This window comes from Somniosus microcephalus, chromosome 5, assembly GCF_052327205.1.
Source record: "Somniosus microcephalus isolate GS21.2 chromosome 5, FLI_Smic_1.0, whole genome shotgun sequence".
NCBI lineage: Eukaryota > Metazoa > Chordata > Chondrichthyes > Squaliformes > Somniosidae > Somniosus > Somniosus microcephalus.
This window is the reverse complement of record NC_140991.1, coordinates 273,819,538-273,845,283: the sequence shown is the minus strand read 5'-3', so window position 1 is coordinate 273,845,283 and position 25,746 is coordinate 273,819,538. Positions and strand designations below refer to the sequence as shown.

At 46.5% G+C, this 25,746-nt stretch overlaps 1 protein-coding gene across 6 annotated transcripts in view; it reads left to right on the top strand.

Annotated features, from left to right (window-relative positions):
* The first annotated feature begins 6,795 nt into the window (after positions 1 to 6,795).
* elmo1 (engulfment and cell motility 1 (ced-12 homolog, C. elegans)) overlaps positions 6,796 to 25,746 on the top strand; it is a 351,678-nt gene continuing 332,727 nt past the window's right edge. For 2 of the 6 annotated variants that reach the window (XM_085988965.1, XM_085988967.1), the window contains exon 1: positions 6,798 to 6,879. The gene's annotated coding sequence lies outside the window, so the exon portion shown is untranslated. Of the gene's footprint in view, positions 6,880 to 25,746 lie in introns of all 6 variants that reach the window. The other 4 variants (XM_085988964.1, XM_085988963.1, XM_085988968.1 and 1 more) reach the window with 3 other exon arrangements.

Genomic DNA, 25,746 nt, shown 5'->3' with positions numbered 1-25,746 from the left:
TCCACCGTATCAAGGAGGACATTGCCAAAGCCACCATGCACGCAGTGGACGAATCCATCCCCTTCCAGGTGGAAAGCGACGCGTCCGACTTTGCCCTGGCCGCTACCCTCAATCAGGCGGGGAGACCCGTGGCCTTCTTTTCACGAACCCTCCAAGGCCCGGAGACCAGACACTCCGCTGTTGAGAAGGAGGCCCAGGCGATTGTGGAGGCTGTGCGTCATTGGAGGCACTACCTGGCCGGAAAACGATTTACCCTGCTCACTGACCAGCGTTCAGTTGCTTTTATGTTTAACAACAAGCAGAGGGGCAAAATCAAAAATGACAAGATCTTGAGGTGGAGAATCGAACTTTCCACCTACAACTACGAGATCTTGTACCGGCCCGGGAAGCTAAATGAACCCCCGGATGCGCTATCGCGTGGCACCTGCGCCAGCGCGCAGATCGATAGACTACGGGTCCTCCACAATGACCTCTGCCACCCGGGGGTCACCAGGTTCTTCCACCTCATCAAGGCCCGCAACCTGCCTTACTCTATTGAGGAGGTCAGGACCATGACCAGGAACTGCCAAGTCTGCGCTGAGTGCAAACCACACTTTTATAGACCAGACAGGGCCCACCTGATAAAAGCCACTCGCCCCTTCGAGCGCCTGAGCGTTGATTTTAAAGGGCCTCTCCTCCGACCGCAATGTGTACTTCCTCAATATTATTGATGAGTACTCCCGTTTCCCGTTCGCCTTCCCCTGCCCGGACATGACCAGTGCCACGGTCATTAAATGTCTGAACAACCTCTTCACCCTGTTCGGCTTCCCCAGCTATATCCATAGCGACCGGGGCTCATCGTTTATGAGCGACGAACTCCGTCAGTACCTGCTAACTAGGGGTATTGCCACAAGCAGGACCACCAGTTACAACCCCCGGGGGAACGGACAGGTGGAAAGAGAAAATGCGACAGTTTGGAAGGCCGTCCTGCTAGCCTTAAAGTCTAGGGGCCTTCCAACCTCCCGCTGGCAGGATGTGCTCCCCGATGCGCTCCACTCTATTCGGTCACTGCTCTGCACTGCCACTAACGCCACCCCTCATGAGAAAATGTTTGTCTTCCCAAGGAAGTCCACATCAGGGACATCGCTACCGCCATGGCTGACGTCCCCAGGGCCGGTCCTACTGAGAAGACACGTGAGGACCCATAAAACGGACCCCCTGGTCGAGAGGGTCGACCTCCTCCACGCCAACCCCCAGTATGCTTACATCGCATACCCGGACGGGCGGGAGGACACAGTCTCCATAAGAGACCTTGCACCCTCGGGGACCACAGTAACCCACTACCCACTACCACCCCCCCCCCACGATCCGATATCCAGCCCCAGCAGACGGCAGGCCTGGGCCCCGCGACCCGCTCGACATCTACGAGGACGACACGCCTGTGCCACAGCCTACGCTGGACTCGACGCCGGAAGCTTCACTACCCCTGCCGTCGCCACGCCGATCACAGCGGCAGACAAGACCTCCGGAGAGACTCCAATACACTAACTTTTAGTACACTTCGCCCCGCCGGACTCAATTTTGAACAAGGGGTGAATGTGGTAAACCACTGTTTGTATTCCTGTTTGTCCTGTTTGTATTCCACTGTGTACATGCCTGGACATGCCTCGGCTGACTCCTCCCACAGGTCCTAGTATAAAGGTGACTGCTCCCCAGCCCTTGGTATCCTGGACCGGTCGACCACTCGAGGCAGACCTCCATTCTGTTGTTAATAAAAGCCTTTGGTTACTCTTCTAACTCTCAGTCTTTTATGAGTAATTGATAGCGCATCATTAATGAATACTACATAAGGTTGTAGTGAGGTTCAAATCCCTCCACGGCCTTGCCCCCTCCCCATCTCTGTAACCTTCTCCAGCCCTACAACCCTCTGAGAACTCTGCTTTCCTCCAATTCTGGCCTCTTGTGCATCTGCCACTCTCTTCGCCCACAATTAGCGGCCGTGCCTTTAGCTGCCTCAGTCTATGGAATTCCCTCCCTAAACCTCTCTGCCTCGCTCTCCTCCTATAAAACATTCCTTAAAACCTACCGTCACCTGTCCTAATATCTCCTTCTTTGGCAAGGTGTCAACTTTTTTTCTGATTACACTCCTGTGAAGCACCTTGGGACGTTTTACTACGTTAAAGGCACTATGCAAATGCAAATTGTTGTTGAGGTTAACTCCATCAATAGACATATATATATCTATATATATAAAACAGTATGTCTCTCTGTCTGTCTGTCTGTCTCTCTGTCTGTCTGTCTGTCTGTCCGGCTATACAATCAAAAGTTATAGAGCGTACCTACACATATGTTACATCAAAATAAAGCTTATCATTAGGGAACTCTCATAGGTGTATTTACTTTTTGGTCGGACAAAAATTGTGCCGACGGTATCCAAAAAACGTTCAAAATTCCGCTCATTATCCGCTCATTAGCATCAAGTGGGGGCGGGTTCATTGCGTGTGTGGGCGGGCCTTATCATTCTGAACTGAGGTGAGTGTCAGCCATCTTGATTTGTAAGTTTATTTTTTTTCCCACTTTCTGCGTGTTTCTTTTCAAATCTAGATTTCCAGCGAAAAAAAAGTTGCTTTTAAAACACAAATTGTTTTTAAAAAAAGTTAATTAATTTGTAAATCTTTTCTCTAAACTCTATAATTTTCCTACCTTTCACCATTTTTGCAGGCCTGGAAGCCTGGGCCTCTGTTGCCCAGCCATGCCCGAGCTAGGCACCGCCCCTCCCGCTGGGCCCGCCCCACGATCGCCACCATCTTTGTAAAGGCTGGCAGCGCGGGACTGGGCCGAGCGTAGCCATCGCCGCCATTTTGGTAAAGGCTGGCGGGGCGGGAGGGAGCCTAGCGGGAGGTGAGTTGCGGTCACCGCGGGGCTCGGGCTCAGCTGATCGGGCGCTCATCAGGGGTCGGCCCGCAACACATCGACCGGAGGGCGGGGCTCGGGAGGCCGGTGCTCGGGAGAGCGGGAAGGGGGGCGAAGGGTTACCCCGGCAACCGGGCCCGGCCCTCTCTCACAGCCTCAAGCCGGCTCACGCCCGTTCCCGGGGCTTGGCTCCAGCGCAGGCCCAGCCGCAATCGGCGGTCTTGAAGCCGGGGCTCGGGTGGGCGTGGGGTGGGGTTCTTGAGGGCGGGGGGCGGGGCTCAGGCTGACCGGGGCGCTGCGCTCGGCTGGGCCATGTCAGTGTGTGGGGCGGCACGGAGCTCTGCGGAGCCATCACCGGCAGAGGGGAGAGGGTCTGCTGGCTCCCCCCCTCCCTTTCTCCCCCCTCCCTTTCTCCCTTCCCCCCCTTCCCCCCCCACACCCTTCCCACCCCCTTTCCCCCCCACACACCCCCTCTCCCCCTCCACCCCCACCCTTCCCCCTCCACCCCCTTCCCCTCCCCCCTTCCCCTCCCCCACTTCCCCTCCCCCTCCCCTCCCCCTCCCCCGCTCCCCCTCCCTCCCCCCTCCCCTCCCCCCTCCCCCTTCCCCTCCCCCTCCTCCCCTCCCCCTCCCCTCCCCCTCCCCCCCTTCCCCTCCCCCTCCCCCTCCCCCTCCCCTACCCCCTTCCCCCAGTTGCTCTCTCTCTTCCCCCCAGTCGCTCTCTCTCTTCCCCCCAGTCGCTTTCTCTCTTCCCCCCAGTCGCTCTCTCTCTTCCCCCCAGTCGCTCTCTCTCTCTCTTCCAACAACAACATGCCCTCACAAAAGCCTTGGCACCGCCGGGCACTCCAGCTAGCATATAATATTTAGCTGGTTCTTGAAGCAAAAGGTTTAGATTTAACTTTTCACTTTTGTTTTCATGGTTTTATTTTCCTCTCTTTCATGCTAGAGTGACTGCTCTAATTCATATGTAGATTTAAACCTTTCAATATGTTGCTTGAGCACCTGCCAGGGTACAATCTTTTCAGTTTTTGCAATGTTCACTGACGTGGTGCTCAATTATTATATTCATATACAGGATGGTTTGCATCAGTTGCAGCAGATACATTATTTCCTCTGTGCAAATATATTAGCTGTATCCATTTGCAAAGTGTCTAATTAGATTAATTTTTTATTACAATGTGATGGAAAGAAATGCACTTGCACTGTTGCACATGTATCAGTATTATTGCACGATGCCTCCCCACAACAACAACTTGTATTTATATAGCTCCTTTAACATAGTAAAACGTTCCAAGGTGCTTCACAGGAGTATTATAAGACAAACAATTTGACAAGTAGGTGGTAGTCACTCGTTTTATGTTCAAAAGATATTCAAGGAAACAACTTGTGCATTCCCGATTTCCTTCGCTCCACCATTGGCAGTCGTGCCTTCAACTGATAACGCTCCTGTGAAGCGCCTTGGGACAGTTTCCTTCTAAATGCAAGTTGTTGTTGAAGGGGTGCTAATTGGTGCCTTAGTATATGAGTGTACTGTGTCATGTGGTACTGAACGATACAGCTTCAGTCTTGGTCTTTGCTGAATTTGCTGATCTCGGCTGGGCTACGGAGGACAAAAGTCAGCCCGAGCAGAAAAGAAATCCACCCAAAGCCATAAGCGCTGGTAATTCCGAGGCTTGCAAGTATCCCAGCATGAGGAACAATATAGGAAAAATAGAATTTTGTATGTCTGGTTGTTCCTTTATTCCATGGTCAAAAAGAACAGCTTACGGTGTTTTCAATAGCATAATATTCAATGTCAATTGTTTTATTCTGTTTATATTTTTGCCTCTGCTTGGTCCTTGATGTCTTCCTGTGCTGGAAAGAGGCATGCCGACTGTTCTCCCTGTTCTGCATTAATCACCAGTGGGCATGCTTACTGGCATCAGACAATCTTCTTGGTTTCTCGCCCTCTGAAGCACATATGTCACTAAACTGGTGTTCCAATAGCCCATGCTAAACAAATCATTAGTCAATGAGTTTGAACCAAGGTCCTGTGAATGGATACAAAAGCAAAATACTGCGGATGCTGGAAATCGGAAATAAAAACAGGAAATACTGGAAACACTCAGCAGGTCAGGCAGCATCTGTGGAGAGAGAAACAGAGTTAACGTTTCAGGTCGATGACCCTTCGTCAGACCTTTCGTCCAGTTCTGACGAAGGGTCATCTACCTGAAACGTTAACTCTGTTTCTCTCTCCACAGATGCTGCCTGACCTGCTGAGTATCTCCAGCATTTTCTGTTTTTATTCTTGTGAATAGGATGCCAGTTCTCTACTTATATACCAATTGAATTGCTTTGTGACATTTCATATTTTATAACATGGAAGTTTCAGATGAAAGGAATTTTAGAAACAAGTCATAGCAAGGCCACACATCGGATCATAATGGCCGATTGTGTTGCATACCACTTGGCCTTTGTGGAAGCAACTACAGTCTAGTTTAATTGAAATTATCTGATAATTAATGTTTAGCAATAAATTCTCACTTTGCTGTGTTAGTTCCATTGCTTAATTCAAATTATGGGATAATTCAAATTTCTTTAGCGCAAAAAGTGATGTTGAATCGCCAGGAGTGAACCGTACTCACATTGCAGCTTAACCGTTTATACATATAGGGAGAGGCAGAGAGAGCGGATGCCTGTTAAATATAGTGACATTCTTTCACAATTTTTTTTATGAGGGCAAATCTTTTTGGAAGAGCTGTTTTCTTTCTTTTCCCTGAATAGCTCTCCATGTGCCAAGCACCATCACTGTTGAACAAGTGCTTTTGGCACCCTGCTCCCAGGCCTTTGCCAAAGCCAATTCTGAAACCAGCCACTAGGGGGCGCAGAAGAGGAATAACTTCCCAACTTTTTTTCTCTGTCGCCCCGGAAGTTTGTAACGTGGCTTAGGCTGGGAATTCAGCTGGTGGGAGGATGTTATGTGGGAGGCCAGTGTCCAACCACTCAGTGTCCTTGCACCACGTTTCTCTGCACGAGGCTCTATTTTGAATCTTGGCCTATAGGGTGACTATAGTTCGAGTTCGATGCCACCAGAACAAATATTATTACAAGTGTGTTTCCCTTCCACACTCTTAAGGAACGCATCACTGAAACAAAGCAGGTGACCCAAGCAATTAAAAGTGTGTGTAAATGTCAGATAGTAATTTTATTCTCATCATTGATGAGAGGGATAGCATCCACCAGTTTGTGGAAAGCTTTGAGTGAACCAGTGCACACTATCTGATCTGGCTCCACGGTCACCCAGGCACCCACGAGAAAGAAAGACATGCATTTATATAGCGCCTTTCACAACCTCAGGACGTCCCAAAAGCTCTTTCCAGCCAATTAAGTACTTTTGAAGTGTAGTCACTGTGTAATGTAAGAAATGTGCCAGCCAATTTGCACTCGGCAAGCTCTCACAGACAGCAGTGAAATATGTCACCAGATAATCTGTTTTACTGATGTTGGTTGAGGGATACATATTATTTAGGACTCCCTTGCTTTTCTTTGAAATAGTGCCACAGGATCTTTTGCATCCACCTGAGAGGGCAGACCTTGGTTTAACACCTCATCCAAAGGTCAGCACCTCTGACAGTGCAGGTGACATTAGGGCTCAGAATTGAACTCCCCTCCACCTCTCTTCCCTATCAGTCATACCCACCCACCCTTTTCAGCACTGGACACAATGATACTTATACAACCTATGGACCTACTGCCAGAAAAAAAACTTGGCAATCTTATTGATAGAAATGCCGAGTTCAGGCACATTTTGCTTTTTTTAAAAAATCTCCTTAAATGTGAAACTTCCTGACTGGAGTTTTGATGAAAGGCGCTGGTTTTGTTTCCCCAGTTGTGGAGATGGAGGAGGGCGACCAGCAGGAGGCGCATGTGCGCGCTAGTGACAAGTCGGCACCGAGCGCACGGCCAGTGGGGCTGAGATGGTGGAAAAGGCGGCAGCAGTAGCAGGCAGGTCAGTCACTGCTTCCTTTAACCAGCTTCAGAGTGAGCCATTAATAATTAAACTCAGCATCCTCTCCATCTCCCCTGGGGAGAAAGAGAGAGGTTTGTTTTTAACAATTATATAATAAAAATATAAACCGGGTTCGGAATGATTTTGCATCCCCTCGGTGTTTCTATTTGTTTGAATGGAGCTTGGAGCTTTGTGCATTGCCCCCCCCTCCCCGCGGTGGATTATATCACTAGTTCCAGTTTTGCAGCTGGGCCCCGCGCTCTCTGCCTGCGTCGCTCTCCTTTCTAATTACTAGTTGTCGACAGTCCCAGTGCAACATCTCCCTCCCTGCCCTCTCTCTCTCTCTCTCGGTGTGATTTTGGTAACTCTTGCATTTATGACGGCTGCACGAGTTTGGAGATCGGTACGTGCAGTGTCAGTGCGAGAGAGAGAGAGAGACTGGGCTTTTGCAGACCGGGCCCGCGGCCAGCAGTAGGGGCACGAACACCAGAGTCAATCCACCCCACTGCATTGACTTCATTGCAATTATTGCAACAATGCTGCATCCCCCGCCCCAAGCGGCTGGGAAATAGCACAGAGCAGATCTGTACAAAAAGTGCAACCACCCACCCAGCAAAATGGTGCTGGTGCCGCGTAGCGCGCGCGTGGCTCGAGCCCCGGGCAGAGCGGCGCGTGGGCAACAGGGACTCCAGGGGAAGGAAGAGCAAAGTTTTGGGCTGCAGCGCTGCCCTGCACACCGCCCCCGCCAGGGTTGTTCTCCAGCTCTGGCCCCCAAATTCGGACAAGACTAGCATTGCAGTCTGCCTACATCATTGGGGCAACCGACCAGCGGGTGGAGTGGAAATCATGAGCAGAATTTGGCTTCGGTTCTGACTTTTATTTGTGCAGCGTGTGTAAAAGCAGTTTGGAGGCTTTATTCTGGTTTCTACTCACCGGGGTCTCCCAGTGCTTTTCGCTTTAATGTAACAACGGCCTGCTTAGTTGAGTCACAGGGAATGGAAAGTATGACTGTCTGCTGCAGAGGGGCTGTGCTCTATACCGAAAGGATGAGCCAAATAATAAAAAAAAACCCCGTAATAATCCTTCCAACCACGGCTGAGTGATGGTTATTTTGAAGTACATTTTCTCAGAAGAGCTATAATACCAAGCAGCTTGCAACTAGATACAACACATGTGCCAACGGGTCAGAGTGCTGCTGGAGCAGAAGCCAAAAAACTTTTATTGCTAGTTAGTGTGTTTTGAAATACAAAGTTATGCTTTCAAAAGAAATAGTTCTGTGAATTATATTGATTCGTTTGAAATAGACCCTTTGTTTTCAGTTCCTGAGAAACAAAGCAATTCATTGTTTCTTTTCTGAAAGTGAGGCCTGACCTGTTAAGCACTACAGTTTGTAGCAACAAATGTAATCGATCTTACAATATTACTTATTGTCACTTCAAATTAAATACAATTGAGGTTTTTTTTAAAGAGTAATTCGACTAATTGGAGCAGGGGGGTTGAAGAGAAGGGTCTCCAACCTTGGGGCCACGGGCCTTGGCCTCCTGTGCTTGTATGTTATGGACCTGAGACGTTTGGAAAGGGATTATTGTCAGCATTTTTGTCCAGTGGTGGGTAAGTCCTAAATCAGAACATCTGTTTTGTATCAGCAACTGCAGATGTGTGCACATTAATAGGAAAGTGGAATTAAACTTTGCTCTGAGGCTCCATGGTGCACACCTACACTGCCCAGGAGTAGCTTCCCTTGAGAATGCTGCTGGCATTGTGCTTCACCTAACCTCACAATCCCCTGATCTTTTCATCTTATCTACCGTGGCTCACTCTCACCTCTGAGTCAGAAGGTTGTGGATTCAAGTCCCACTCCAGTATTTGAGCATATAACCTAGGTGAGAAACAGAGTTCATGATGACCTTCTGTGAGTTCTTTCTTTCTCCACAAATGCTGCCTGACTTGCTGAGTGTTTCCAGCACTGCCTGTTTCTATCCCATGGTACTCCAACAACAACAACTATTTGAAGATATGCTGGATAGCTTTTCCTGGTCAATATTTATTCCTCGCCCAACATCATGGAAACAGATCATGTGGTCATTATCTCATTGCTGTGCCTACAGCGACTAAACTCCAAAAGTACTTAATTGACTGTAAAGCACTTTGGGACGTCCTGAGGTTGTGAAAGGCGCTATATAAATGCAAGTTCTTTCATTTTCCTTTATCCCAATGGAATTGGGCTTGCCTAACTCCACAATGCGAACTGTCTACTTAAAATAGGACCCTTTCCTTTCCTGACAAAAACATTAATGGTGTCATCCCTTTTAAGGGCGAAACTTGACTGTTGCTGTGGGGCAAGCATTGCTTTTCTTCCGGCCTTTCTCAAAATAGGACCCCTGATTTGAGGGCCTGTGAAGTTGGCTCTTTGTTGTCTGGCCTAAGGAGAGCTCAGTGCATACTTGTTTTTACATATATATATTATTACACACACACACACGGAGCTCTGCTCATGTTCTTTGGAGCTCCCACCCCAAACATTCTGTCTGGCTACCTTCCTGCCCATCTTCAAAAGGGGTTATAAAATAGTTCTCTTTGACCAAGCTTTCATCTTCTAAACCTCCAGCAAAGGTTTGGCACCTGCTCCTTTCCTGCTGTGCGAAGTGCCTTGCAATGTTTTTTCTCTATGTTGGAGGTACTGGATAAATGCAAGTAGTTGACACCAGAGTGCTGGTAGCATAGAGGCAACTGTCCCAAGTGCAGATTAAACATTTTTTTTAAAGCGGTGTATGCTATGTGCCAGGAGCAGAGGAATAGAACAAAGCTTGTGGGACCATGTGGTAGCTTCATTTTGTCTATCTTAAGGAATTGCTCCTAACAACAACTTGCATTTATATAGCACCTTTAATGTAGTAGTGTCCCAAGGCCTTTACAGGAGTGTTGTCAGCCAAAATTGACACCGAGCCACATGAGATATTAGGACAGGTGACCAAAAGCTTTGTCAAAGAGGTAGGTTTTAAGGAGCATCTTAAAGAAGGAGAGAGATGTGGAGAGGTTTCGGCAAGGAGACCCGGAGCTTAGGGCCCGACAGTGGGTGGGTGAAGGAAATTGGGGTTGCACAAGAGGCTAGAATTGGAGGAACACAGAGACAAAGATAGGGAGGGGCAAGGCCATGGAGGGATTTGAACATGAGGATGAGAATTTAACATTTGAGAAGTCTTCCCTGGCCTTATTAGTTTTTTCAGATCACTGTTTAGTAAAACAGGGAATTAATTTTAGATCTGAAACCTGTTTAAGTTTAGATGATGCATTTTTTCCCCATAGCCTTTCCCGAAGGCAGTGATCTATGCTGAGGTGTGTGTGTGTGTGTGTGCTGCAGTGGCGTTGCATTGAATATAATAGTTTGTCAGTAGTTGCCTGGCACCTTGGCATTCTTCTTGTCTTTCGGGTGAGATGTTGAACCGAGGCCCTGTCTGCCCCCTCAGGTGGATGGAAATAATCCTATGGCACTATTTTGAAGAACAGCAGGGGTGTTCTACCCGGTTTCCTGGCCAAATTTATCCCTCAACCAACACCTAAGAACAAATTATCTGGCCATTATCTCATTGCAGTTTGTGGGAGCTTGCTGTGTGCAAATTGACTGCCACGCTTCCTACGTTACAACAATGACTGCACTTCAAAAGTACTTTATTGGTTGTAAAGCGCATTGGGCCATCCTGAGGTTGTGAAAGGCGCTGTATAAATGCAAGTTCTTTCTTGCACGTGTGACCTTAAATAGTGACCACATCCAACATTCACGCTTGTGCTTCGTGCAAGGGACCACTGGGCATTAACCGGAAATAGGAATGCTGGCTGATCGTTGGAGCACTGCCGACCCACCCCAGCTGAAGCTACCCATTTGACCACGGACCTGCGATTGAACCTGGAATCTTCTCACTGTACGGCACCCAGCAGCGCCCCCTCGAGGATACACTTGCTGCACCCCACATAGGGGTGCGGTAGTGTAGTGGTTATGTTACTGGACCAGAGACCTGGATGAATAATCCCGAGCATGTGAGTTCAAATCCCACCATTTGAGAATTTGAATTCAGTTTTTTGAAAAAAATCTGGAAATAAAAAGCTGGTATCCGTAAAAGTGCCCATGAAGCTGATGGTTAAAAAAAACCCAACTGGTTCACTGCTGTCTTTCAGGGAAGGAAACTTGCTGTCCTTACCCGGTCTGGCCTAAATGTGACTCCAGTCCCACACTAACGTCATTGACTCTTAACTGCCCTCTGAAGTGGGCTTGCTTCTACTACCAGCGCTTCAAGAAGGCGGCCCACCACCCAGAGCAGCGAGGATGGGCAATAAATGCCAGCCTTGCCAGTGACACCCACATCCCGAGAATGAATAAAATAAATAAACCAAAACGGTCGGAGAGATTATCTGTAGGAGTCACCAAGTTGTGGAAAATTCTGTCACAGCTGTTCCGAACACTTCCAAGAAACTCTTCCGCATGACAGGTGCAGGACTGCTTGTCAGTACTAGCCCGCGTTCTAAATCAAGGTGCCCAAGTTGCAACCTGCAGCTCTCGATGGATTAAAGTTAATTTGATTCAAATCCATGCACCTGTGTTAGGCGACCAGGCATGGCCCTGACCTTGCCTGAAGATTTATTTTCTAAGTCAGCTTATAAGGAGCCGAGTTTGAAGCATTTGCCTGGGTCATGTTGAGTTTCCTCAGTCGGTTCTGTGAGTCACAGTGCCACCGTCGCTCAGAATTTCGGGGGCAACAAAGGGACAAGCTGCTCATCTTTTGGGGCCTCACCTACACGTTGCTTTCAAACTAACCTGAAAAATGTGCAGTTCAGAGTGAGCTGCAGGAAGTGACCTGAACCATTTCTGGTCTGCAGATCAGCACCCGCTGAACAGTTCAAATTAGAAACTGGTGCAGGAAATGGTGCAGGAGGTAGAATCCGGGGTTGTGTTGCCTTTAAACCCCTGTGCTGCACTGAATGTAATACTTTGCGAGTGCTGAATGGGAATGGTATTTTGTGAAAAATTATGTCAAAATATATTGAAATGAACAATCCGAGAGGAGGAAGAAAGAAAAGTCTTGAGTTTTTTTTAATTACAGAGAGCTGCTGCTTACAGCGGTACTTATATAAGCTATGCTGTGGTATAAATTGGCCTCTATAGGTTTTAGAAGGTTGCAGAGTGGTTTTAAAATTTATTGGAACTGTTCCAGGAGCTAGAATTTGAGTCATTTTTGAGAGTTCAGTGTCATTTTGTTCAAAACCCTGTGGAAGGGGAGGACTAACAGTCAGACTGAGCTTGTCTTGCCGGATTAAAGAGGATTTGCAAATTCCAGGGCCGGCTCAGTTCCAGCGAAGAATCTGCTCCAAAAATCTTCACTTTGCATTGGAGGCCGCGGAGCAGGTTTTGAAAGTATTTTTGCAGCAGATGCAGGCTGTTGATTTTTGCATCACTGTGCTCCACTCTCAATGCAAGCATGCTTAAAAAAATGTTTTTGCAAGATGTAACCATGCTGCACTTTTTCATTCCTGAATAGTACACCCCTGTAGGAATGGAGGTTCCTATCTGAATAAGGTATTCGACTCGATGAATCAAATCAACAGGTTTTAATGAACAACGAAGTTAACAGGGAAACTACAGGAGAAACGGTACACCGGTCTAATCAGCTTGCTGGGCACTCGACGACTACTGGAAGATTCTGGAAGCTGACGTCATGACGTCATCGCGTTCTTCGCGCCACTGGTGGTCACGTGATCGGCGTCATGACATCATCACGTGGCGTGCAGGAAAACACAATACAGTACAGTTAACAGGCAGTTTAAAGTTGCAGTCCGCGGCTGCACTACACTGTAGTTAAAGGGATTATTACTAATTGTTCTGAGACCCTTGGTGGCTCCGCCACAGGCGCCCCCCCCCCCCCCCCCCCCCCCCCCCCAAGAATCCACTTTAACGGACATTGTCAACCGAGTAGGAGGTTTAATGATCCTGGCCGAACGGCGACGAAACTCAGGCAGCGGAAACGGGGCGTTAGTAGACGAACCAGTGCCGGATTGCGGCAGAAGCGGCGTCTCGGGTGAGGCAGAAACGGTAGTCAGAGGTGCAGGCGCGTCTGAGGCCGAATCGGGCTGTTTGACGGTGGGCTGGTGCACGGCTGGTCTGGCGGCCAACGGCGGTCGGCCGCGTTGAGGTGGTTGGGCAGCCACGACAGGCTTGCTCCGATCTAGGTGGGCTGGTTTGAGCCGGTCGATAGAGATGGTATCGGACTTTCCACCGACTTCGACTGTGAAAAACTTTTCCCCTGATGAGATGACACGAAAAGGTCTGGTATACGGCGGCTTGAGCGGGTCCCTGTGACCGTCCTGTCTAATAAAGACATAGTCCGAACTCATGAGCTCTGTCGGGACGTGAGGCCTCTGCAGGTCATGCTGCGAGGTTGGGATGGGCAGGAAATTCCTAGCCGCCTCCTGATGTAGCAGGAGCTGTTGAGCTGCGGACCATGGTTCGGTGTGTGGAGGGAGAAAGTCACCTGGCACTCTGAGTGTCTGGCCATAAACCAGCTCAGCCGATGAAGACTGAAGATCCTCCTTTGGGGCTGTCCGGAGGCCCAGCATCACCCATGGGAGCCTGTCCACCGAGTTGGGTCCCCTCAAGCTGGCACGGAGGGACGCTTTGAGAGACCGATGGAACCTTTCACACAGACCATTCGCCTGCGGATGGTACGCGGTGGTACGGTGCAGCTTGGTACCCAGGCCTTGTGCCACTGCGTTCCACAGCTCTGATGTGAATTGCGGACCGCGGTCCGAGGAGATGTCTGATGGCACCCCGAACCAAGCCACCCATGACGAAAGAAACGCCCTGGCAATGTCTGCTGTGGTGGTAGCGGCCAAGGGAATCGCCTCTGGCCACCTGGTGGTCCGGTCGTGGAAATCTGGTGCTCCACCCCGTGCCGTGTACCTGCAGCCAAAAAAGTAGGCCTGGTGAGCTCCGGGAATTCGCCGAGCAGGCGCGTAAACCCGTCTTGCGACGGAACCGCACAGGCCACCGACCAGGACACGGCGGTGCTGCGGCGGCAGGGCACTGCGTGGAAAGTGGACGCATTAATGAGTCAGCAGTGTTGGATGTCGACCAGCAGACTGTTGGCACAGAAAAAATCAGCCCCCAGGATGGCCTGTGAGACCTTAGCTGTAATAAAGTCGCAGACAAAACGCTGACCGGCGAAGGTTAGGTTTACCGTCCGTTTACCGAACGTACGCATGACCGCCATTTATTGCCACGAGGGAAGGCCCCTGGCCGCCGGAAAGTAGGTCCAGCTTTGAAGCTGGCAGGATGCTGCACTGTGAACCAGTGTCGCACAGGAATCGTCGGCCCGTAACGGAAACCGTAACGTAAATGAGTTTGCCCGCTGAGCCCGCCGCCATAGCTAACTTGCCGTGCTTTTCAGACCTTGTCCGTCCGGGAGGACGCGGGCTTGTTGGAGTTTTTTTTTTCTTGAGGGAAACTGCAAGGAGGCCGGCAGCATCGAACTTTGGCGCCAAAACGGGCGTGGTACGCGCACCATCCTGCTGGGGGAGGGCTGGGCTTCGCTCGCGTGGGAGAAAGGTGCCTCGTGGCTGCACAACATTGCTGAGTAACAGTAAATATCTTGTCTGCCTCTTCAGCGAGTTCAGCACCGTCTGTGATGGCAGTGTTGGCCAAGGCCGCCTGAACCGGTTCGGGTAGCTGGCAGAGGAAAAGCTCACGGAATAAAAAACATTGGGGTTCCGCGCCCAACAGCGTGAGCATTTGACTCATCAGCTCTGACGGTTTTGAGTCCCCGAGGCCAGGCATGGAAATAAGCTTGCGTGCCCGCTCCGACTTATTAAGATCAAATACCTGTAGCAAACGGGCTTTAAGCGCTTCGTACTTGCCCTCCTCCGGTGGGCTGACGACCCGCGAGGCCGTGGCACTGTCGAGAGCGGCAACCACATAATAATAATGGGTCGAATCCGCTGTGACCTCCTGGAGAGCGAACAGTGCTTCTGCCTGGAAAAACCATGCTGCTGGCTGCTGTTCCCAGAACTGCGGCAGTTTAAGGGCGACGGCGTTTGTGTTCATCCTCGACGAAAGTTGTCCGACGAGATCGGGGTCACCAATGTAGGAACGGAGGTTCCTATCTGAATAAGGTATTCGACTCGATGAATCAAATCAACAGGTTTTAATGAACAACGAAGTTAACAGGGAAACTACAGGAGAAACGGTACACAGGTCTAATCAGCTTGCTGGGCACTCGACGACTACTGGAAGATTCTGGAAGCTGACGTCCTGACGTCATCGCGTTCTTCGCGCCACTGGTGGTCACGTGATCGACGTCATGACGTCATCACGTGGCGTGCAGGAAAACACAATACAGTACAGTTAACAGGCAGTTTAAAGGTGCAGTCCGCGGCTGCGCTACACTGTAGTTAAAGGGATTATTACTAATTGTTCTGAGACCCTTGGTGGCTCCGCCACACCCCCCTTTTTAAAGCAGTGTTTCACCTCTTTCTTACCGTTGACCTCTACACATCATCCCGAGCTAAGATGGCGGAAGGTAACCAACCAACTACTATATCTTGGCCAATGCAACTCTGGCTGTGTTTTAAAAAAAAAAAAAAAAATTCTCCCTTCCCTTTATCCCGATGGGAAAATGTTTGGCCTCCCCTTGGTCCCACCCCACATTGCCAATGCTGGATCAGTAACTTAGTTTGTGTTAGTACATGGTCACGAGCACGCAACTCATCCCTTCTGTGGTGGAGCGTAATCTGCGCTCATTTAAGATTCGGAAAAGAGATGTTACACTGCATTAATTCTTTGCAGGTTTTGAATAACGACTGCAAAAGTTTTCAAGCACACTTACAAGTTTGTTAGACAAACAAAAACTTGAAATTAAACAGCAAACCGGGTACTTGTATGCATGACAGTGCTGTCACATGAGACGGGACTGGATCCTGACTGCATGAACTATAAAATGTATTAATTCTTCTTGTGGATGCCCCCTCCCTTCGCCCCATCATTGGCGACTGTGCCTTCAGCAGCCTATGCACCATGCTCTGGAATCAAGCTCCCTAAACCCCTCTGCCTCTCTACCTCACTCTCCTTGTTTAAGACCCTCCTTAAAACCCACTTCTTTGACCAAGCTTTTGGTCACTCCAACTAATATCTTCATCATTTGCTTGGCGTCCAATTTTTTGAATGTCTGTGTGAAATGCCTTGGAACATTTTTCTATGTTAAAGGTGCTAAATAAGTTGTTGTTGTAAATAGCTTTTGATGTTCGTGTCTATGCTCTTTGTGTTCAGAAGAAGGCTTTGTGATTTGTCTTTGACAAGAGTTCATGCTCCCATGATGGATAATTGAATTTGACCGCTCAATAGCTCAGGCACACAGACCAGGAAGTCCCTGTTTGGCTTCTGGGTCTGTGCTGAATTAGCTGATTTTAGCTATGGTAGTGGTAAAGATGCTACAGTTGGTGTAAGTGACCCTGGGTTTGGGGAGGGGAAAATGGCCAGGGTTCTTGGCCCTGATTGCGATCCAGATTGGAGCTGGATGTTGGGTGAGTACAGGATTGGGCAGGGCTGAAATGCCCCTGAAGTCAAGTGGCTAGTGGATATTCACCATCAAGGCTCACCCAGAAGATAATAGACCCATAGGTAGGTACTGGAGGGTGTCTGATGCCCATGGGACCTGAGACCTTCAGAGAAGAGGGGAAATTTGCCCGGGGGGTGGGGGGGGGGGAGAGAAAAGAAAGCTTGATGAAAACATGTATGTCGATTTATGAAAATCTATTGAGCAGTAATTTCTTTTGTCTGTAGTCTAGAATTGGATATTCTGACCGTAATTTCTCATTGCTGACACTGGTAGCATGAACATCTTTCATTCCACTACCCCAAGTTTTCACTCTTCCAAACAGCTGCCCTTAATATTTGACCCTCTGGTTTATAAAACTGCCACCACTGTCTGTAACTGATTTATATAGTTTGCCGATCTTTTGATGCGCTACTCCTCCACTTCAAGGTCATGATTTTCTCCATTTCTTGCTCTCCCATTCCTAAGTCAGCAAAGAGATAAATGGTTCTTCCTTATCTGTTTGACTAGATAATCCCATTCAAAATAAACATCCTCCTTTTTATGCTACTGCACAGCATTTTCCAGCTGAGGGAGGGACAGGCAACTTGTCCCAGCCCTTGCCAGTACTATAAGTAGAAGATAGGGACAGCAGTAAGCCATTCAGCCCCTCGAGCCTGTTCGACCATTCAGAGAGATCATGGCTGATCTGTATCTGAACTCCATATACCCGCCTTTGTTCCATATCCCTTAATAACCTTACTTAACAAAAATCTATTAATCTCAGTTTTGAAAGTTTCAGAAATACGCTTTGACATATTTAGCCAGTGTCCCTTTGTCTTTTTCCCATCTCTATTCCTCTACCCTTCAAGCTAGGAATTTGCAGGTGAGTGTATATATCCTCCATTCAGTGCCTTCCTCCTGGTCCACCACTGAGATTGGAAACTTGCCGTTCATTCATTTAACCTGTTGGCCAGTAATATTTCAGAAGTGTCTTTTCCCATTTTATTGCTAAGAATATTAATTGTTAAATGTCACTGCATACACTGTGCACAATGCTTCTGGAAGAATGTGTTGGATACAAAGGTACAGGGGACAGTATAGTCGGGGATAGATACTGTTCTCTGCAGCCACGACCAGGAGTTCTGAAGGTTGTGTTGCCTGCCCCGGTGCCAGGGTTAAGGACATCTCGCGGCTGGAGAAGAACTTGGAGTGGGAGGGGGAGGATCCAGTTGTCATGGTCCACGTAGGAACGAATGACATAGGTAGAACCAGGAATTAGGTTCTGCTGAGCGAGTTTTTAGGAGCTAGAATGCAAATTAATAAGCAGAACCTCAAAGATAATCTCTGGATTATACCAGAGCCATGTGAAAATTGGTATAGGGTCAAACAGATCAGAGAGTTGAATGCATGGCTCAGAGTGGTGTGGGAGACAGGGGTTTTGATTCATGGGGCTCTGGCGCCAGTACTGGGGAAAGAGGGAGCTGTTCCGTTGGGACGGGCTCCACTTAAACCAGGCTGGGACCAGCGTCCTGGCGAATCGAATAACGGGCTGTAGATAGGGCTTTAAACTAAAAAGGGGGAGGGGGTGCGGGAGGGAGGCTTCAGTTGAGGGGCAATTTATAAATCGGAAGAGAAAAGTAAGGCCATAGAGCAGTGCAGTGATTTGGGTAAAGATAAGCAGAGTGTGACAGGAAGGGACAGAGAGTTTAACAGTAATAGTGCATCAACGAATGAGGTCAAATCAGGGGAAAATGGTAAAAAGTTAAAATCTTCTGAATGCACGAAGCATTTGTAACAAGACAGATGAATGAATGGCACAAATAGAGAGATAATGGGTTTAATCTAATAGCCATTACAGAGACGTGGTTGAATGGTGACTAAGGTAGGGAACTAAATATTCCAGGGTACTTGACGTTTCGAAAAGACAGGCAACATGGAAAAGGAGGGGGGTAGCCCTGATAATAAAGGATGACATAAGGACAATAGCGAGGAAGGATCTTGGCTCGGAAGAGCAGGAAGTAGAATCAGGATCGATGAAAATAAGATAACAAGGGGCAGAAAGCACTGGTAGGAGTAGTTTCTAGCCCCCCTAACAGTAGCTATACTGTTGGACAGAGTATTAATCAAGAAATAGGAACTTGTAAGAAGGGTAATGCAGTAATCATGGGGGACTTTAATCTTCATATAGACTGTAAATATCATATTGGCAAAAGTAGTTTGGCGGACGAGTTCATGGAATTCATTCGAGACAGTTTCCTAGAACAATACGTCGTGGAACCAACCAAGGCAGAGGCTATTTTAGATCTGTTTAGTGTAATGAGGTGGGTTTAATTCGTAATCTCATAGTAAGGGATCCTCTGGGGGAAAAGTGATCATAATATGATAGAATTTCACATCGAGTTCAAGAGTGACATAGATAAGTCTAAAACGAAAGTATTAAACTTAAATAAAACCAATTACATAGGTATGAGGGGCGAGTTGGCTAAGGTAGATTGGGAAATTAGATTAAAAGGAATGACGGTAGATAAGCAATGGTGAAAATTTTAAGAAATATTTCATAATTCTCAATGATTATACATTCCATTGAGGAAATAAAATCTCCATGGGAAAATGATCCATCCGTGGCTAACTAAAGAAGTTAAGGATAGTATTAGATTAAAAGAAGAGGCATATAATGTTGTCAAGAAGAGTAGTAAACCTGAGGATTGGGAGAGTTTTAGAAACCAGCAAAGGATGACCAAAAAATTGACAGAGAAAATAGAATATGAGAGTAAACTAGCAAGAAATATAAAAACAGATTGTAAGAACTTCTACAAGTATGTAAAAAGGAAGAGAGTAGTGAAAGTAAACATTGGTCCCTTTAGAGGCTGAGACAGGAGAAATTATAATGGAGAATAAGGAAATGGCAGAGTCGTTAAACAAATATTTTGCATCTGTCTTCACAGTAGAAGATACAAAAAACATAACAGAAATAGCGGGGAATCAAGGGTCTAATGAGAGTGAGAAACATAATTAATATTAGTAAAGGAAAAAGTAGTGGAGAAATTAATGGAACTAAAAGGCAATAAATCCCCTGGACCTGATGGCCCACATCCTAGGGTTCTAAAAGAGGTGGCTGCAGATATAGTGGATATATTGGTTATGATCTTCCAAAATTCCCTAGATCTGGAATGATCCCTGTGCATTGGAAAGTAGCAAATGTAACACTGCTATTTATGAAAGGAGGGAGAGAGAAAATAGGGAACTACAGACCACTTGCCTGACATCAGTCGTCAGGAAAATGCTGGAATCCATTATTAAGGAAGTGGTAACAGGGCACTTAGAAAATCATAGTATGATTAGGCAGAATCAACATGGTTTATGAAAGAGAAATCGGGTTTGACAAATCTATTAAGAGTTTTTTTGAGGGTGTAGTAAGCAGGGTAGATAAGTGGGGAACCAGTGGAGGTAGTACATTTGGATTTCCAAAAGGCATTTGATAAGGTGCCACATGAAAGGTCGTTACACAAGATAACGACTCATGGGGTTGGGGGTAAGATATTAGCATGGTTAGAGGATTGGTTAAAGGACAGAAAACAGAGTAGGAATAAACCGGTTATTTTCAGGTTGGTAGGCTGTTACTAGTGGGGTGCCGCAAGGATCAGTGCTAGGGCCTCGGCTATTTATAATCTATTAATGACTTAGATGAAGGGACTGAGTGTAATCTATCCAACTTTGCTGATGATACAAAGCTAGGTGGGAAAGTAAGCTGTGAGGAGGACACATAGAGTCACAAAGGGATATAGACAGGTTAAGTGAGTGGGCAAGAACATAACATAAGAAATAGGAGCAGGAATAGGCCACTTGGCCCCTCAAACCTGCTCCGCCAATCAATAAGATCATGGCTGATCTTGGGCTCAAAACCACTTCCCCGCCCGCTCCTTATAACCCTTCACTCCCTTATCTTGCAAAAATCTGTGTATCTCCACCTTAAATGTATTTAATGACCCAGCCTCCACAGCTCTCTGCGGCAGAGAATTCCACAGATTTACGACCCTCTGAGAGAAGAAATTCCTCCTCATCTCAGTTCTAAAAGGGCGACCCTTTATTCTAAAACTGTGCCCCCGAGTTCTAGATTTCCCCACAAGGGGAAACATCCTCTCTGCATCTACCTTGTCGAGCCTCCTCAGTATCTTATATGTTTCAATAAGATCACCTCTCATTCTTCTAAATTCCAATGAGTATAGGCCCAGTTTGCTCAACCTTTCCTCATAAGTCAACCCCCTCATCTCTGGAATTAACCTAGTGAATCGTCTCTGAACTGCCTCCAGTGCAGGTATATCCTTAAATAAGGAGACCAAAACTGTACGAAGTACTCAAGGTGTGGTCTCACCAAAACTCTGTACAGTTGTAGCAGGACTTCCCTGTTTTTAATCAAACCCCCTTGAAATAAAGGCCAACATCCCATTTGCCTTTTTGATTACTTGCTGTATCTGCATGGTAACTTTTTGTGTTTCATGCACAAGGACCCCCAGGTCCCTCTGAACTGTAGCATTTTGTAATCTCTCTCCATTTAAATAATTTGCTTTTTTATTTTTCCTGCCAAAGTGTCCTCGCACTTTCCCACATTATACTCCATCTGCCAAATGTTTGTCCACTCACTTAGCTTGTCTGTATCCCTTTGCAGATTCTTTGAGTCTTCTGCACAACTTGCTTTCCCACCCATCTTTGTATCATCTGCAAACTTGGCTACATTACATTCATCAAGTTATTAATGTAGATTGCAAATAGTTGAGGTCCCAGCACCGATCCCTGTGGCACCCCACTAGTTACCGTTTGCCAACTGGAAAATGACCCATTTATCCTGACTCTCTGCTTTCTGTTAGTTAGCCAATTCTCTATCCATCCATGCTAATATATTACCCCTAATTCCGTGAGCTCTTATCTTATGCAGTAACCTTTTATGTGGCACCTTATCGAATGCCTTCTGGAAATCCAAATAAAAAACATCATCTGGTTCATTTGTCCACCCTGCTCGTTACCTCCTCAAAGAACGCCAGCAAATTTGTTAAACATGATTTCCCTTTCATAAAACCATGCTGACTCTGCCTGACTACATTATGATTTTCCAAATGCCCTGCTACTGCTTCCTTAATGAAGGACTTCAGCATTTTCCCAATGACATGTTAGGCTAACTGGTCTATAGTTTCCTGCTTTCTGTCTCCCTGCTTTCTTAAATAGGGGTGTTACATTTGCGGTTTTCCAATCCGCTGGGACTTCACCAGAGTCCAGGGAATTTTGGTATTGCAACCAATGCCTCCACTATCTCTGCAGCCACTTCTTTTAAGACTCTGGGATGCAGGCCATCTGATCAGGGGACTTGTCGTCTTTTCGTCCCATTATTTTACTAAGTGCTATTTCCTTAGTGATAGTGATTGTCTTTAGTTTCCCCCTCCCTGTAGCCCCTTGATTATCCATTATTGGGATGTTTAGTGTTTTTTACCGTGAAGACAGATACAAAATATTTGTTCAGAGTCTCTGCTATTTCCCCGTTCTCCATTATTAATTCCTCAGTCTCATCCTCTAAGGGACCAACGTTTACTTTAGCTACCCTCTTCCTTTTTATATACCTGTAGAAGCTCTTACTATCTGTTTTAATGTTTCTTGCCAGTTTTCTCTCATAATTCATCTCTTTTTTTTAAGTCATCCTTTGCAGGTTTTTAAAAATTTCACAAACCTCTGGTCTCCCACCAACCTTGGCAACATTGTATGCCTTTGTTTTCAAGAAGGTGGCAGATGGAGTACAATATGGGGACATGTGAGGTTATTCACTTTGGTAGGAAGAATAGGAAAACAGAGTATTTTTTAAATGGTGAAATTATTATGTTGGTGTTCAGGGGTACCACGTGGGTGCTGAGGGAGTGCTGCATTGTCAGAGGTGCCGCCTTTCAGATGAGACATTAAACCATGTTCAGGGTGGAATGCAAAAGATCCCATGGCCTTATTTGAAGAAGAACAGGGAGTTCTTCTGGTGCCTTGGCCAACATTCATGCCTCAATCAACACCACCAAAACAGATTAACTGGTCATTTATCACACTGTTGTTTGTGGGACCTTGCTGTAGGCAAATCGGCTGCATTATTTGCCTACATTACAACAGTGACTACAAAAGTAATTTATTGGCTTTGAAGTGCTTTGAGACGTCTTGAAGTTGTGAATGTGCTATATAAATACAGGTTTGTCCTTCCTTCCATCCATCCATAAGCAGTATGAACAATTGGCGCACACCTCCATTGAAATGGTGCCATGATTGTTCTTGTTAGCAGGGATGTAATCCTTTGCTACAATTGGCCCGCTGAGCTCTTTAAAAGCACCATGCCTGAGAGGCAGACATGAGGCGGCTTGTCTGCTAAGTTTATTTTTAGCATCGTGCCATTTGAATCATCCAGTCATTGTCCATGTGAGAGTACTGTGGTTTTTTTGTCTCATCATTACTCTGCTGACTCTGCTTGCTGTCAGCACTAGTATCTATCAGGCTATCGGTCACATTGGTAGCGTGTGGCATACTGTTTTTAATCTTCTAGGACATTTCATACTCAACTAGGCAACAATTCCTCAGAAAGCAGCAAAAATAATTGGAAAAAGTGACGTAAATTAATTTTAGTATTAACAAACTGAAATCATGATGACAATAATAGCCTATTTGAAACCCATCCTTTCATTTCTGGTCTGTTCAGTTGTCCTAAAACTACTTGGAAGCTGAGTGAAAACAGATTTGAGAGCACAGCGATAATTCTGAAGTATTGCAGTTCTGTCTGAAAGTGAGCATCAATTAGTGACCTTTTGGGGAAATGTTCTCCAATAAAATGTGTTGACCATGATGGAGCATCGCTCTGTGGGGCATTATGGTTATAGAGCTCAAAATAAGCCATGATATAGACACATAGCCCTGTTGTCGTGGTGGGATGTATGTGCAATTTGCTCCATGCAAAGTCCGTATCTCAGCTGACCAAGCCCAGATGCTTCCCATCATGCTGGTATAAACCAATAGTACTCCTAACATGACCTGGGGCAATTTCTGGCCTGCTTCTCTTCACGTAGCCCTTGGTACACTTGCTGCTCCATGTGTCTGTGAGTTTCCATTGATGGCCTATTTTATGCTTGGGATTCAGCAGGTTTCCTTTCCCATTGTTTCTTTTCCTGCAAAAGGAAGTGAAAAATCGCCTGCTTCTATCCAGCCACACGATAGTGGGGAAGGGAGGAAGCCTTCCTGCATGGAGAAAAATCTTAGAAAAAACCTTTTGGCTAAATTGCAGTGCTTTAGACATTGGCCTTCTACCTCTAGGACCCTTCATTCAAATCCAGCGCAGATTATCTCTTTCTGCTTGGCTGTAAGGGTCCTACATAAAGTTAGTTTATGGCCGTTTCAACCCAGTTCTGGAGCCCACAGTACGGAACTGCTTGAAGTTGGCACTAATTAACATACAATTGATAATCCAATTCAGAGAAACCACACTGTTGTACCTGACCTGGGAGGGCTTTGATGATGACAATGTGGCTGAAATTGAGAAGTATCCTGATCTCCCTGATTACTAATACTCCAGCGAACATGGCGTGGTGGTTTGAGTATTTAATTTCAGTTTGAAAAATCTGGAAATAAAAGCTGGTACCAGTAAAAGTGACCACTTTTAAAACCTAACTGGTTCACTAATGTTTTTCAGGGAAAGAAGCCTGCCGTCCTTACCCAGTCTGACCTGTATATGACTCCAGTCCCATGCCAACGTGGTTTCACTCTTAATTGCCCTCTGAAGTGGTCTAGCAAGCCACTCCATTGTATCAAACCACTACTAACAATACAGACTGCAGTGGTTCAAGAAGAAGGCAACTGGGGATGGGCAATAAATGCTGAACTTGCCAATGACAGCCACATCCTTGGAATTAGTTTTTTTTTTAAACTGACCTCAAGCTAGATATAGAGGATCCATTTTGAAGGCCTGTAGGGATATCATAAACCATGACTGGGTTGATCTGATCACTTGCAAGTGAATTATTGTCACTGGCATGACGGATATAGCTCGTATCCTATGGGCCTCTATAATTATACTGTTTAGACAATATTAAAATTTAATTAGGTGAAGTGGTAAGATTGTACACTGTACTCCTCCTGTGGTTTGTTTCCAGTGTAGCTTCAGGCAATGTTGCTGTCAATTAGCTTGTTCTTGTGCGATGAGGGATTTGATCACTTAAACTCCAAATGTTCGTTTTCCAGCAAATTTTTAAAAGGGTAGAGGGTGGGGAAGAAAGAGAGTTTGAACAATTAGAATTTAGTACCACTTTGAAATAAGATAAATACTCTCTTCCCACTTTCTCCCTTCCCATCCTGAAGTTACAGACTCGTGATGGACTGCAATTCTACAGGCACTGGTAGCTCTCCTCTGCTTTGCGCAAGTGGCTGTTGGAAATGTATGAGCCTAAACTCTGAGTATTCAATTATGAAGGGCACCACAGTCAAGCCTGACCTTGTCCTCTTTCGCCATCTGCGCTTTTTGCAAGGGGTCATTAGATAGTGATCGGGAATTGGAACTTCAAATACATTTTCACATCCCTATTATGTGGATGCTGAGGTCAGTTGTAGTGCTCGTGATAGACCCCTAACTGAAATCCACAAACCCAAACTTGGGATCAAACCTGAAACCTTCTGACCATAGGAAAAAAGTTGAAGGGAAATTACAGCTCCACTTTACTGCATAAAACACAAAATATAACTTTGGTGCCGATTTTGTTTGTTTTTCAGTTTTTTCTATTATATCATTTATTTCATAGAATCGTAGACTAGTACAGCCCAGAAGGAGTCCATTTGGCCCATCGAGTGCACTTTTCGAAGAGCAATCCAGTTGGTCCCACTCCCCCATTCTTTCCCCATATCCCTGCAATTTTTTCTCCTTCAAGTATTTATCCACTTCCCCTTTGAAGGCTACTATTGACTCTGTATCAACCACCCTATCGGGTAGTGCCTTCGAAATCCTAACCACTCACTGAATAAAAAAGTTTTTCCTCATGTCGCCTCTGGTTCTTTTGCCAATCACCTTAACTCTGTGCCCTCTCGTTATCGACCCTTCAGCCATTGGAAACAGTTTATCTTTATTGACTCTATCTAAACCCTTAATGATTTTAAACACCTCTATCAAATCTCCTCTTAGCCTTCTCTGCTCCAAGGAGAACAACTCCAGCACCTCTAGTCTGTCCACGTAGCTGTAATCCCTCATCCCTGGAACCATTCCAGTAAATCTCTTCTGTACCCTCTCCAAAGC